A 15749-nucleotide genomic window follows, 5' to 3' on the forward strand; every position below is an offset into this window, starting at 1 on the left:
TGGTTTATACATTTAGCATCAAGAATTCTTCTTGGTTCTCAACATTCAGCATCACAAAGAACACACATGACACATTCTACTCAAAGTTGTGTAGAACGGGAACAGAACTTGCTGGAAGGGCAAAAATGGGTACTCCTTGCAGTGGTCCACAGAAGTTCACGTGCAAAGAGATGAAATGCACATCGAGTTAAGCACAGGAACTGTCCTGGTTTAGAAGCTTTATGCCTCCCCAGGGAACCATAACTCTGACAACAGTTTCACTGGGACAAGTTTCAGGGTCCTTATAAAGGACATGTCCAGTTATAAGAGCACATGCTCAGAGAAGCTCAGAGCTATGGTTCCTATCCGTTATTTATAGTTCCCATAGCCTAGATGCCACTCAGCACAGCCCAAGGTCAGGTTTACTATAAGTCATGTTGACTAGTTGTCAACATACTTGATGCGCCCTTTCATCAGGTTACCAGGTAAATGAAGGTCAAATTCTCATGCAGAAATAGGGAAAAGCTTTATAAACCCTTTACCCACAAACATTTTTTAAACATAAATCACTGTCCAGATATATGCTTATTTTCTTTAAAAAACAAAACAAACAAAACAAAACTTAAAAATGGTAATATTGAGTCCAAGAGAATTAACAATTTAAAAATCCCTAATGCATACAGAGAAATTATTGGCCAGAAAGGTAGCCCGGATTAAAATGCTGCTGGTGGTACACCTATCAGGGTTGTACCTCCACCTGACTTTCCGGCATCACTTCTTTCACTTTCTACCTGAATGCCACTTTCCCTCTGGCCCCATGAGCCTCTTGACCATTTCGCTCATTTCATCTTCTTTCACATCTCTTGCTTAGCCTTGTCCTCTAACTGGAATGTTCTATCATTTCTCTGCCTGGTCCTACCTGATTCCCCTTAAAGGTATTCTAGAAATGTCATCTCTCAAAATGATCTCCAGACACTGCTTCCCCTCGACTTTTTCCTAAGTAGCATTCTTGACTCACCTCTGTCCTTCCCAAAGCTTTTTGTTCTGAAGGCTACTTTAATGCTTCTCGGGTTATCTTATTGCCTTATTGTTCATACTAGAATATGAACTCCTTATAGTTAGAATCTACATTTGTAATCCTCTAGCTCAGAGCACTTTGAATAGCCTATAATGGTCTTGTAAAAATGTTTGTTGAAGAGCATGGATTAGTTTAACAATCAAGATTTATTGAACAGTTCTTCTAGGGCAGGCACTCTTAAAAGTACTCCATCCCCGGCATCTAGAACTGTCCCTGCACATAACAGATGGCCGTGTGAGCAAGCAGCACTGGTTGAATGAGTGACTGAATGCAGACAGAGCACTGAATTAAGACAAGTTCCCCATTCTCATGAAGAATGCATTTTAAAGAGGGGAGAGAGAGAATAAACCAACAAATAAGAAAACCAAGAAAACTGGGTGGCTCAGTGAATAAGCCTTGTTATGGAAGGGAATTAAAAGGAAGATGATGTTATAAAATTCTCTGGTGGCTACGCTAGCTTGTAGCCACTAGCTTGTAGCCAAGGAGGGTTTTGCTGCCCAAGTGACAAGCTGGGTTATTTATGCCAAGAAGTCGCTGGCCGTGCAAAGATGTGGAGAAGAGCGTCCAGGGGGAAGTAGAGCCTAGGGCTAGGACCTTTGATGGAAAGAGCCTAGCATGCTTCAGGTGATGACAAGAAACACACTGGGGTGTGCCAAAACAGAAAAACAGAGATGATTTTCAAAATATTTAATGGCTGCTCCATTATGAACATGGATGAATCATCACTCATTTCAACCGCTGTCTCCCTCCCCCTCCCGTCGTCCCACTTTCCAACTCTGCATGTGTCCTGGATCCAGAGCCCAGAAAGCTTTAGGGACACCCATCTCATCAGTACCATCCTTTTGTTCTCCTCCAACTCTGATCAGGTGAAGGAATACTCCCTATCTGTATTTATTGCATGGAACATCAGGCAGATCATATTTTCGGTGGGTATACTGGAACTCCTCTAAGACTGAGTCTGAGACTATCAGCAGGTTGTTTGCTATAGCTGTAGTGTAGGGCCCTGATTCCCAAACTTTAATGCCCTGGGGAAATCCCCCAATTGTCCTGCTAAAATACCGGTTCTAATAGGGCATGGCCTGAGATTCTGCCTTTCCAGATGATACGGGCACTGCTGGTCCATGGTCCCCACTTTTTGTAGAAGGGACAGAGCTCTGATTCTGAGTCTTGGCCCCCTGTTAAAATCCACAAGGGAACTTTTCAATCTCTTGGCCACCCCCAGGCTGTTGGATCTAAATCTCTAGCATTAGAACTCAGGCAGATCTATTTTTTTTAATCCCCCCTGGTAATTCTGCTCTTTGGTCCTGGTGTCACCCAGTCCCCTTGGTCACAGGCTAACTCCTTTAGTCATCAATGAGGCAGCAGGTGCACTTTCAGAAAACAGACCTCCTAGGAATGAAAACCTTACCCTGTCAAAGTCCAAAGAGAAGTCTAAAGATAATTAAGGTTTCAGGTTTTTAAACTTTGTTTTTAGTAAGAGTGTGTTTGTGTTTCTTCCCTTAAGAACAGGCAGGACTTCGTTCTTGGTCTTCGGCTGTCCTAATTTAAAACCTCTGTTATTGATACTGGCCTCTCTTAAGAGAACTTTTCTTTTTCAGAAACCTTTTAGACAAACTAGGGCTATAAAGTGGGAAAAAAAAAAAAAAGAGGGACCTGGACACTGGCTTTTGCTGTATAGCCCAGTGGAATGAATTAATGGAGTCTGAGGTTTGGGGTAAATATGGTCACACCAGGTTGGCGTTCTCTCCGAACTGATGAAAAAAATTACACCCTTCTGGAGCCCACTGTAATTAACTCTCAGATAGCATTTCCATTATAAATCCCTGTTTTAAGAGGTTTGTTACTCAGCTGTAAAATTTTGCTCTAGGCTACAGCTTGGACATAGACAGTTTCAGCTTGAAAGAAGCTTTAAAAATAAAAGGTTTTTTTTTTTTTCTTTTTCATTGAGCAAGTGAAGTGTGGTTTTTAAAAGGAATGAAATACCCACAATTCTCAGACATTCTTTGCATCTTTCTCTATTTTTTCTCCAAGTGGTCTTGATTCCCAACAAATGAAGCCTAGTTATTCACATATTTTAAACCAATTGTTTAAACTACCAAATGTTAGAGGGACTCTTTGAATTAAGGAAATGCATTTTGAGGGTCACGACTCAATAAAAAGGACGGAAAATGTTCTTTCCCGTTTTTCAGATGTGCAGAGCTAGGGTGGAGCAGAACTCTGTTCTTTGAAGATCCTCAAGTCTGTTGTTCATTTTTCAAAGGGGAGTTCTACAAGAAGACAGCTGCATTGAACAACAGGAAGCGCATTCCCTATGTGAACACTTTCACCGACAGTTTCTCCAGGGCTTTCTAAAACGTCTCTCTGTCCTACTGCATGTTAAAATCAACAGTGGTCAATTTCAGGATTAGAAAAAAAAAATCTTGACTTCTGTGTCTTGGTGTCCAGGACTTCTTCTGAGGTTAGGGACTGGCACCTTTCTCTGGCTTATGTCGCTCCCCCAATGGCGTACTGAGCAGGGCAGTCTTGGATTTCTCACAGGACCTCACCTGTAGCCTCATTGGCCTTCTATCTGCTCACAGTGAGTTCCTTTTTTCCCCACCACTTTCCTCTCCCTCTGACAAAGGATGCCACAGCCATCGCGTCTACCTCCTGCCCGGCTGTGGTGTAACAGAAACGCAGTTGCACACACCGGGGCCCGGAGTAGCTCTGCCCTAAGACCTGGAGTCTGTACAACCTTAGTAGGGGTCAGTCTTGGTCAGCCCAAGGCCCCACAGGACTTCATGCATCCAGACGGACCTTACATAGTGTGATGGTGGCAAGTTACCCTTTATAAATGTATGCTGTTAGCATGAAAATTACTGTTTCCTCTATGGGGTGCTCAGTCAGTTAAGTGTCCAACTCTTTTAAAGACTTTTTTTTTTTTTTTAATTTGACAGACAGTTTAAAAGTAGACGGAGAAGGAGGCAGAGAGAGGGGAAGCAAGCTCCCTACTGAGCAGAGAGCCAGATGCAGGGCTCAATCCCAGGACCCTGGGATCATAACCTGAGCCGAAGGCAGAGGCTTTAACCCACTGAGCCACCCAGGAGCCCTAAGTGTCCAATTCTTGATTTTGGCTCAAGGTGGTGAGATCGTGAGATCGAGAGCCAGGTCAGGCTCTGTGCTGAGCCCGCTTAAGATTCTCTCTCTCTCCCTCTCCCCGTCCCCTCCTCCCCCACCTGCCCCACTTGCAAGCTCACTCTCTCCCTCTCTCTCAAAAAATAATAAATAATAAATAAAAGTAGCATTTCCTTTGCAAGAGGAGATAATATAAAATCATGGCCCATAAAGATTCCATTCTATTAATTGGAAGAAAGAACAAAGGTAGGCATTGACTTCAAAAGCACACTTTGAGTTCTTTGTCAATGGTGGTAGGGAATTCAAGGTGTTCTGGCTGTTACCCTCAATCTGATTGGCCGTCTCCATTCTAACTGAAACAGTGACACCTCACATTTTTGTCCAGACATCACCTCTAGGGAATGCCGCCTGACCATGGCCCCCCCACTCTCCTCCCCTACCCCAGACAGTCTGGATCAAGGCTTCCTCCCTCCGGCTTCCTTCTACTCTGTCCTCCCGCTGTACCCTCCCTTACCTGAAATGTAACTCCTCAGAATGTCTGCTCTGTCTGCTCTCCACCAGCCAGGTTGTGAGCTCTTCGGGGTCAGAGACTATATCTTATTCATTGTCAGAATCCTAGGCCATGGAGCCTTGCCCCAGTACAGGGCTCGATGAATATTTGTTGTATAAATCAGTAATAAAACGAATAAACCAACAATGTGGGAACATAGAGACTTGTGCCTAACCAACTCTTGAAGTCGTTTGCCAGTATCTGATACTACTTTCTGGTTTTATCCATGTTTTGGGGGGAAAAAAAGAGTCTGGTTTGGATTGACGAGGCTCATTCCTAGCAGTGGCAGTAGAAATGAGAGTAGTAACAGCGAACATTTCCAGAGTGTTCAGTCACGAGGCACTCTTCAAAGTGCTTTTTTTTTAAAAAAAAGATTTTATTTATTTATTTGACAGAGATCACAAGTAGGCAGAGAGGCAGGCAGAGAGAGAGGGGGAAGGAGGCTCCCCATTGAGCAGAGAGCCCAAAGTGGGGCTTGATCCCAGGACCCTGAGATCGTGACCTGAGCCAAAGGCAGAGGCCTTAACTCACAGAGCCACCCAGGTGCCCCCAAAATGCTTTCTTTACAGAAGCCATTGGCCATAGTTGACGGATGAGGAGACCGAGCTATAGCCCCCATCACTACTGCTGGTGGTTTAAACCCAGCGATTTCCACCTGAACCACCTTTAGTCACTGAGGCCTGTGCATGAGATAAGCCCACTCGGCCGCCTTCCCTGTGTCGTGGTTGACTCTTTTCGCATCAGCGGAACCGTGGCTCTTCTGCATTTAGCTTGGCAACCACCACACCCCCATGCAAAGTCCGTTTCTCTGATCTTCATTTCCTTGTAACGTGCACATGCTTTCCTTTCAGCCCCTAGTTGTTAGTGTTTTATGACTCGGGGAGCTCGAGGAGGCAGCTGTATTGTTAATGTAAGTCATTACCAAGACATTTCTGCTCTTTTCCACAACCTCATAATTTGTTAAAAGTTCTGGTTTGGGTTTTCCTCACGTCTTATTGCTGACAGTTTTAGCAGTGTATGCCAGCATTATCGGCTGTCTCCAGGGTACCAACTGAGACAGGAAGGTTTCTGTAGTTGTCTGAGATCACTTGCCACTTTATATAGTACAACTTGCTCATGTAGGTTCACTCTGCTTCCCAGCGAATCTTCTGGCCCCAGTGGGCTATAAAATCATCTGATGCCGCTATAACTTTAAAGACAACAAAATATTAGCTCGGGGACGCCTGGGTGGCTCAGTGGGTTAAGCTGCTGCCTTCAGCTCAGGTCATGATCTCAGGGTCCTGGGATCGAGTCCCGCATCGGGCACTCTGCTCGGCAGGGAGTCTGCTTCCTCCTCTCTCTCTCTCTGCCTGCCTCTCTGCCTACTTGTGATCTCTCTCTGTCAAATAAATAAATAAAATCTTAAAAAAAATATTAGCTCGGAATTGTTTGCTTTGCTTAACTCACGTTTTAAGGCTGCCTCTGTATGCTAAGAAGGGGGAAAACGATAAGCTGGGATTCTTTTGTGAAATGAAAAAAAAAAAAAAAGGATATTTTTCTCATCCTCACTTCTTTTCCTTGCTGATGATAGCAGTTTTCAGTGCTATTCTTATAAGCTTTCTACTAGTTCTTTCCCATTTGAAGCATGGATATTAAAAAATTTTTTTTGCAAACAGTGGATCATGGCCAGTTTCAAAAGCTGCTGTGACCCAGGTTTTGCTTGAGCTGATAGCAGTTTAAAAATGAGCACCAGTCCAAGGCCACACAGTTTGTTGGGGCCCAAACCGAGGCTGGACTCTGGCCCCCAGACACACAATTCAGTGTTTTTTTTCCCTCATTGTTCCACACCCTCACAGTTTATTGGATTGACCTAATGGTCCATACTGTGTCTTTGCAAGAAAAGTTAAAGAAAGAATTCACTTGCTAAAAGCCAATTATTTTGAGAGCTCCAAGTCCTCCTAGATTTAAGTTCCCAAAGAGTAACACACGCACAACCACAAGTGGCTTGCTAGGAGCCTAGCAGAAAAGCGACGTAAAACCCATCTTTCATTTTCTAGCCAAACACTAGCCTGACCTAAAGCTAAGCTAAAACAAAACAAAAGTGCATGTGACATATCTGAGCGCCCTGTGGGAGTTACTATAGACAGAACTGAAGAAGGGATAGTCATCATTCAACTCCCGGCAGGAGGCTTTCTGCAGCCTAGCACGGAGGGAGGTAAAACTCCTATAAATATCAGCTGATACAGACTGTCTTTAAAGTGAAATTTGAGCAATCACATTTTCAGAGACTGAGAATATTCTGCAAATAGTAATAAAGACCCCAAAACAAGGAAGTAATGGATTCCCAAGCAGGCAGAGTAGGTTAAGGACCTATGTCAGACTCAGAAGGAGGTCAGCAGAGGCTGGGAGAAGAGAAATCTAGATCAAGCCAGAACAGAAACAGCTCCCCAAGCCACACTGGGCAACAGCTCTGTGTAGCCCCTCAGGGAGGAAGGGATGGTGGCTGTCATCAAAATTCTACCCCTGGTTATATAATGATTGTGTTAATATAGAATAAAATATGTGTGGTTCTTTTCTCAATGGCATCTCTGTCACCCTTGTTGGATTCCTTTATTATTTCCACGAGGTCCTCAGTTAGGAGGCCCCTCTAGGAATAGAGATACCCACCCACCTACCGTTTGGAGTCATTTCTGGGGAGGAAAGTGGCTTATCCTTGTCAAAAGGGGCTTCAACCAGCTTCCTTTCTAGCTGGGTCTGCGACATGTTCTCCTGGCCTAGGAGACTTTCCCCAGCCAAGCTTCTCTTTCCTTTGTTCACTCACTCATTCATTTGTTCATTCCTTCAAGAAACATTTATTGAGCACTTACTATGTTGCAGGCACCGTGTTAGCTTCTGGATATAGAGCAACAGCAAAATGAACACAGCCCCTGCCTTATTGTTCTTACAGCTCAGCTCTGCACGGGAAAAAACAGACAAGAAACAGGTAAGCCGATAAATGTACAATTCCATCTGTAGAAAAGGGTCCTGAATGTGGGGGGAGAAAAGAGGAAAATCATGATGTTCTCCAATGGGGAAGAACAAGAGACATTCCACCGAGGAAGATCATCTAGGAGCCTCTGCCTGGGGAGATGGTAATTAAATCATTTTGGTCTGTATGCACCTTGTCTCGTCAATATATCATAAACACCCTGGAGACAGGGATTTCTGCATTTGGCAAAGTTAACACACACAAATAGGTGCTCATTAAATTCACTGATAAGGCGGCTGCCTCTTTGTCTTCCAGATAGGGTCGGTCTAACTCTGGGTTTTGACCTCGTCTTCTGCTCATCTATTAGTTCCCCAGGGCCTTATGGATGGTGTGTGTCTTTGCGGTTCCCAGCAGGCTAGAGGACGCTGAGGAATGATCTTGGGAAAGGCTACCTTCCACATGCTGGCCTTGGCTGTTGACGCAGGCATCCTAGGAGGGTTTACGGGATTACCTCCTGTCTGGACAGTTGTCTGTAGCTTTAGTGTTGCTCTGTCCACTCTCTTAATAATAAAAAAAAAAAAGGCACCACAGTCAGAGTCATTATTAAAAGGGAAAAATCAAACAGTAATAACACTCCAGAGACACCAGAAGTATTATGAAAAGGAAGTGTTTAAGTGGAAAATACTGAGCTTTGGAAACAAAACGGCAGGCATCCGAACTTACATAGGAAGCCCCGGGAAGGGATACGAGGGACGGTGGGGAGGTCTTTTGCCACTGAGTCAAGTCCCCAGCATTTGCTCTGGGATTTGAAACTTTCCATAGTCTTACATTTCATCAGCTGCTTTGAGTTACATTTAAAGAAACACATTTTTAGTGAGAAATTTTTGACAGAGAACGGGGAGCAGATGTAATGCTTTGGAATAATTACTTCCTTTGTTGACAGCTTTTTTTTTTTTTCCACAGCACCCACTTGCAATTAAATACAACAGTAATTAAAATCTCTAAATTCACTCAGAATGACTGTCCCATCCGTCACATCCAGAAAGCCTTCAAATGTCATTGTGAAAAGAATGTCTTCTCAGAGATGCCGGGTGCTAAGACAGAGGGTTTGCATTTTTCTAATTTGTAGTCAGAAATTGATAATATGCAGGAAATGTTTCTCTGATTTGAAAATCATTGCCATGAGTTAAAAATCCAAGGCTAGAGACCATAGGATAGCTTAAACTCTCTTAGGAAAAAAAAAAAAAAAGGGGAGACAGGGTTGGTTTTGTTGTTTTTTGGTTTTGGGAGGCGGGGGTGTTTGGGGTTTTTTTGTTTTTGTTTTTGTTTAACATTTTCATATAAATTACAAGCACATCCAAGGATTTAGTGACATACATGTTAGCGACATAGACCATTCCCCCAGTGCAGACATGAAACATTCGGTCTAATTTAGCTATGATCTCGGTGTGTCTTTCTGAGCCTACCCCTAACTGAGACAGAGTATGTTTACATCTGTTGGTAAACCTGTCAGTTGAGTCTCTGCAGGTTTTTAAAGTGATTCAAGAAGGGCCTCTCCTCCCCCATCATCTTCACTCCAGTCCTTACAAAGCCGAGCCCTTCCCCAGGGCCTCTGATACATCCCTCTCCTATTCCTGTAACTCTGATGTCCACTTTTCCCGCCCACAGAGCACGGCAGGATTGAGCCTCAGTTTACCTTCTTGTCCTTAGTTCTCCGTCTAGATAGCATGCTGACCCTCCCCGCACCCTCTGCCGTGCTTCTTTCTCCACAGGGAATGCCTTTCTTCTTGGGCATGCCCCTCTAATTTCTCTCCACCCTTGAGCCCCCAATCTGAGAAGAGCTGCTCCGTGAAATGGGTCCTAAGGTCAGCAAGCGGGGTGCGGGGGGGAGCCTCTGTGGGAATCCTAGGGCATACGGAAAGTTCTCCATGCTGACTCAAATCACATTCAGGCCCTCTTTTCTCCTCGGAGCCACAATCGGAAATCTTCTCCTGATATGCCCATCCCTTAATTCTCACCTTTTTAAAAAATTAATTAATTTATTTTCAGCATAACAGTATTCATTATTTTTGCACCACACTCAGTGCTCCATGCAATCCGTGCCCTCTATAATACCTACCCACCACTTGATACCCCAAACCTCCCCCCCCCGCCCCTTCAAAAAACCCCAAGATTGTTTTTCAGAGTCCATAGTCTCTCGGTGTTCACCTCCCCTTCCAATTTACCCCAACTCCCTTCTCCTGTCTATCTCCCCATGTCCTCCATGCTATTTGTTATGCTCCACAAATAAGTGAAATTGACTCTCTTTGTCAATTGTCAATCTCTCAAGTGCTAATTGACTCTCTCTGCTTGACTTATTTCACTCAGCATAATCTCTTCGAGCCCTTCAACAGATGAATGGATAAGGAAAATGTGGCCCATATACACTGTGGAGTATTATGCCTCCATCAGAAAGGATGAATACCCAACTTTTGTAGCAACATGGACAGGACTCAAAGAGATTATGCTGAGTGAAATAATTCTCATCTTTTGTTCTTTTGCTCTTTTGTTTCCAAGGAATGGGACTGAGAATCGGGGGACTTTCCTGGCCAGTTTGGGGGGTACAAGTAGGACGGAAGGAGACTGGCTCCCCAGCACTGTTGGTAGATAATCATTCGCAACTTGAGAACATTCAATGAGCCCTCCTTGTGGGGGGATAGAAGATCTCCAGCCTCGTGGACATGAGTGTGAAGAGCGAGCTCTCAGTCCTGCTGGTGACCTTCAAATCCTCAAGCTCCAGACATTCCCAGCCATGCTTTGTCCCTGTGGGATTCCCGTGAGGTGGGAGAATTAGGAAAAACAGGATGAGGGGAAAGACAGAGTTTTGCGGTTCCACTGCCTACAAAAGGAGGTTCTCTTACGCTCAGGGTCTAGGGCTGGGTCTTCTGGCTGCGAGAACACGCAAGCTAACATACACAGGTCAGTCGTTTGAGAATCCATAGGACTGTCACAGAAATCCAAGAACAAGAAGGAAAAGCACACCTGGGTGCCTCCCGAGAACCACAGCCTGGAAACTTCTAGAACCTAGGCCATTATTTTCTTAGACTCACCCACATTACTCAGCACACACCTGTTCCTTCCTTCTTGTCCTCCGCTGTCTGTCCTGTTCCCTCACAGTCTTTCCTCCCTCATGATGTTCACCTGCCCTTGGCTTTTTAAGTCCTCTCTTGCTTCTCACCTGATCCCTTTGCCCTCCTCTCTTGGTCTCACTTGACCTGGGATCTTCATGTCCATTTCCTGACTGGCTGGGCCTCTCAGCCCCCATTCTACCTTGCTGAAAGAGTAGTGTGATCTACCTGAAAACCCTGTCCACGGTCCCTGAGCAGCCTAATCAAGGCTCCCACCTGGCCTGTTCTGTGTTAGTGTGAGGGGGCGGTCTTCGTAGCAATCAGTCACGTGGTAGGTGTGACCACTCAAGAGGAGAAGTTTTTCCTTCTAGCCAGGCAGGGATTAGAGCCCACCAGGAGCTCCAGGGTCCAATGCGAAAGATGCTGGAGGGGGTGAGGGTGGCAGAGCTCCCAGTTCTCCCCTCACCACGTCTGTTTGGGGTAGCGAGCACACTGGGAAGCCTCTTCCACAGTTTGCTAACCTAGCCTACTGGGCTCCTCACTAGGACCTTAAAATGTTTTAAGCTATTGCCTTACTTTACAGTTAAATATTAAGACAGGATTTAGGATCACACACTCATGGAAAGATGGCTCAACTTCCATGACTGCTGAATTCTTTCTTTAAAAAAAAAGGAGAGTCTCCCTCCCATATAACTCATTAGGGTCTACTCTGTGGGAAAGGTCCAGGAAATAATTGTGAACACCTGAGATAATTGGCCGCCTTTGCCAACTACCGCTCATAAGAGAAGGATTTGCCCATCGCTGTTGGAACTCCTGAAGCTTAGTCCTAAGGTTTAGGATTAAGGGCAGTTGTCAGATATGAACTAGTGCAGAATCAAAGCCCCTACTCAGAAAAGGCGGAGAAGGCGAGAAGCCACAGTAGAAGGTCCTCGTTACCTCGGCCCCTGCCTCCCTTCTGGGCATGTTGAGCTGATGAGGAGAAAACATGCCATGTCTACACCTGGTTATGTGGTTGGTGAAGAGCCAGAGAGATAGCTTCTATCCTGTTCCCCAGGTGGCTCTGTCTTGTTCCATGGCTGCAACAGGGCCCTGAGGTCCTGGCCTGGAAGCTGCCTGATCAGACTCCTGTTCTCTGTGGGGCGGGCTTCTGCTCTCAGAGGGTAATGAAAACGTGTTGTGACTGGAAAAAAAAACACAACAACGACAACTAGAAAATCAGACCGCAGTCTATCCATCTTGCCCTCCTCATGGGCGGGGGATGTCCTGTCACTTGTCACTCAGGGTCTTGTTTTCATACTACTCTGCAGTGACAGTTGGACACAAAGCAAGAAGACCAGGGTAACAGATGACCTCTCTCCATTAGGAAATGTATTTATTTGATTAAGTTAAATGGGGAGAAACTCACTTCTGCATGAAGGTCAAAAGGAATTGGATAAAAATACGACATCAACACTTTTTTTTTTAATTGTTCAGTAACCTAGAAAGAGAGGGAACAAAGAGATAGAACCCAAACAAGATAAAGAATGCCTACGTACAGCCAGCAGCTAATATGATATACATGGTGAAAAAAATGAGTCCCACTAACACCAAAAATAAGATAAAGATGTCCTCTCTTACCATGTCTAATGCAATCTGGAATTTCTAGTCAATGAAAAAAGACAACGAAAAGAAAAGCGAGAGGGAGCTTTGGGGAAGGAGCTAAAATTGTGGTCTGTATCTAATATCGCTATTGACCTAAAAAAAAAAAAAAACAAAGCAATTAATAAAAATTATCAGTCCAAAAAAGAGACTGGAATAGGACAGAAAGATCTAAAATAGACATAATTTTTTTTTCGTTAAGTACAGCAGGAGTGGTATTGGAATTGGATCAAGGTGATAGACCGAACGCAGATGACTGCCAGATTTTTAGGACAACAGGGATAAACCCAACAAGCACAAGAAACTAGGAGAAAGAAACATACACCAGAGAAAAACTCTATGAAGAGTAAAAGAGAACGCAAGACCCTCCACACAGATTGGAGAAATACGAAGACTGGGAGGGGGGCCTTGGCTCCATCAATACGTGATTATACGTGATTAATAGTTCACAAGCAGTGTTAACATTTCCTTGGCCGTTTTGTATATTCCTGTGTAAATGTACATACATATACATGAATATTTATGTATTCTATTATTGGGTTATTGGAGTCACGCTCCTACTAAGGTTTAGAGTTTGCAGTCAGGGAAGCTGAGGGGAGACCTTCAAGGTCACCAGGGATAAGGACTGGGTAATATCCACGGGGTTTGGCAAAGAAAGAGTTAAGCTGGTAGGCTTGTGTGGAACAGCTCTGGAGGGCTCGCTGGAGAAGAGTCCTGGCTCCCAACATGGGAGATGAGGGGACAGAACAGAGAGCGCTGTAGCTAGAGGAGGGGCTGCGTGGCACGAGCGACTTGACTTGTAAGCTGGGAAAAGCTTGAATGTGTTATGTAGACGGTGCCCATGCGTGTCAACATCTGGAAGAACGAGGAGAGTCACTAAGAGCTCAGTGGTCAGGGACAAGTCAAGGCAGAGCCAGAAAGTTCTTTGAACGTGCCGAAGCAAATGGGGAAGGAGTCCTGGAGGGAATTGCCTTAGACACCACCAAAATGACTTCAGCAAAACGTTCTCCTGCCTTCTCACTAACAAGAAACAGTGGCACACACACAGCACTTAGTAACTTCCACGAGCGATGGCAGGAGATGGCCTCCAGCTCTTGGATCCATCTTAGGATCCCTCCTGCTTAAGCCTGGGGCTTCCTTCCAAACCACAAAAAAGACAACCGGAAGTGGTGGGACCATCCTCAAATCTGAAAACCATCATGGCCCTAGCTGAGACCTCCATTTTTCTTCACACCAACTGTGTACGCTTAGGGTAGCTAAGCTATGGGGAATAGATCCAAACACACAATGACTCAACATAATAAATGTTTATTTCTGACTCGCATAACAGTCCGGGTTGTGATTCTGGAGAGTAGGGAGGCCTGTGTTCATGGCAGCACCAGGATCTTTCAGACTTGGTTTCCAAGGTCTCAACTCAGTTGGCCGGTAGGAAGAAAAGCATAAAGCCTAGCACAGGAGAGGTCTCAAAGGCCCTTGCCAGGATGCAGCACAACTCCCTTCTGCACACATGGCATAGACTGGCATAAGGGCACATGGCCACACCTAGCAGCAAGAAAGACAGAGAACTGTCATCTAGCTGTGTATCCCGGCAGAAGACGTACATTTGGGAAAACAGCTGGTGTTCTCCGCTAAACATCTTTTCTTTGCCCCCCCCCCCTTCACTCTGCTGCTGCCAGAGTGGTCCAACATGGAACTTGAGTAACATCTGGTGAGTGCGTGAGTGGGCGAGAGAATGGCATCTGTAATTCTCCTCAAAGCTCCCCAACGTCTTCCCATCAGCTACAAGGCAAAGACTGTAACTTCCTGTCATTGCCTCAAGGCCCTTCCTGCTCTGCCCCTGATTTCCTTCTTAGCTTCATTTCACACTTTCCCTCTGCTCACACGAGCCTTCGGCCAGACTGCGCCATTTGCCATCGCCCGACTTTGCCATGTTCTCTCATATGCGATGTCTTTACCCACTTCTCATCTCACTTTTCCACCCACAGAACGCCCACGTGTGTCCCTCAAGCCTCAGTTCAAGAGTCGCTTCCTCTTGGAAGCCCCTCACAAATGCCCAACTTCCACGTCCACCCAGGCAGAGGTAGAGGTGGGCTCCCCCTTCAGCCCCTTGGCATCTGGACCCACCTCCAGTCCACAGCTGCCAGGTGATCTCGTGATTCCGTGCTGGGATACGTGTCTCTCCCCCAGGAACAAAGCTGGCTCACAGGGAAAGCAGTGGCTGTTCTATCTACTCTCTTCCTGTCAGCAATGGGGCAGCAACCAGTCAGCCATCTTTAGCTTTCTCCGTTTCAGATTCCACTAGCAGCCAAAAATAAGCATCAGCGTACAGAGAAAATATCAGAGAAGTAAATAAGAAGTTCCCTGCTCCTGTTGGGTAAAGAGCACCACCGGCATCCAATGGGGCTTGCCTCATCTTCCTTCATCATTTGCACTGAAATCACCAAATCCTATCCATTCCATGTTCTTGATGTCGCTGGGTCCCCCTCCTCTCTGTGTGCTCCACCCTGGCAAGTCCTGCCCTTCCCCCTCACTCTCTCCTCCTTCTCCTAACTGACCTCCCTCTCCTCAGGCTCCCCCTTCCACCATATTTGCACCTGTACGGATCCAGGAGGGGACTTCTAGGGGCACTCTCTCCATCCTAGCTGGGGCCAGCTCCTCTCCCTAAGCGCTAGGAGGTCCCAAACTCTTCCCAGCTTCATCCCCTGCACACCTGCCCTCCACCGATGCTCGAACCCCAAATTGCTGTTTATCATTCTTTGACTCTAATAGAAACGTTGAGCCCTCCAAGTCTGGCCCTCTCTTTGGAAGCACCCTTCTACCCCAGTCCCCACCCTGCCCTTTCCTACCACAGAACTCTTCATTAGGAACTGACGCAGAAAAGATCTTCAGAAGCCATCGCAGCACACAGAGGTCGACACAGAGCTATTGAGCTCTACCCTCAGTTAAGCCATGTAGAGAGAAAAAAGGGGAGCCCTGCCCCTAGAGGTATGGGTGGCTCCCACATGTGGGTGATCCCAGGAAACTTTTCAAGACGGGCCAAGAAAGAAGCGTCTTGTGGAGGCGCCTTGACAGAAACAGGCAGGAAATTCTCCCAAACGGACCCTGACACCTGGCCTTCTTCACTCAAAATCAACCAGTATTCCATTAAAAAGTTGCAGCCACAGAATAGGGCATTCTTTCCTTGTGATTCGCATTACCCAGAAGTCTCTGGTTTCCTGGAATTTGTGTTAAGTAGTAGCTTTCAAAGATGATAATATTTGCCAACAATCCCTGGGGCACCACTTTACATTTTCCTAAAACAAAAAGGGGATTATTTTGTCCGTATTTCTCCTTTCT

The 15749-nt window shown here is 45.6% G+C and overlaps 1 long non-coding RNA gene across 1 annotated transcript; it reads right to left on the reverse strand.

Annotated features, from left to right (window-relative positions):
• Positions 1–5659: 5659 nt before the first annotated feature.
• On the reverse strand, positions 5660–8159 carry LOC123393926. Its single transcript, XR_006608761.1, has 3 exons — positions 8121–8159; positions 7568–7654; positions 5660–5910 (listed from the first exon to the last, which is right to left on the reverse strand). It is a non-coding gene; the product is annotated as an uncharacterized LOC123393926 (long non-coding RNA).
• Between the last annotated feature and the right edge of the window lie 7590 nt (positions 8160–15749).

Source organism: Mustela putorius, unplaced genomic scaffold (genome assembly GCF_011764305.1).
Source record: "Mustela putorius furo isolate JIRA1106 unplaced genomic scaffold, ASM1176430v1.1 tig00001082_pilon_pilon_pilon, whole genome shotgun sequence".
NCBI lineage: Eukaryota > Metazoa > Chordata > Mammalia > Carnivora > Mustelidae > Mustela > Mustela putorius.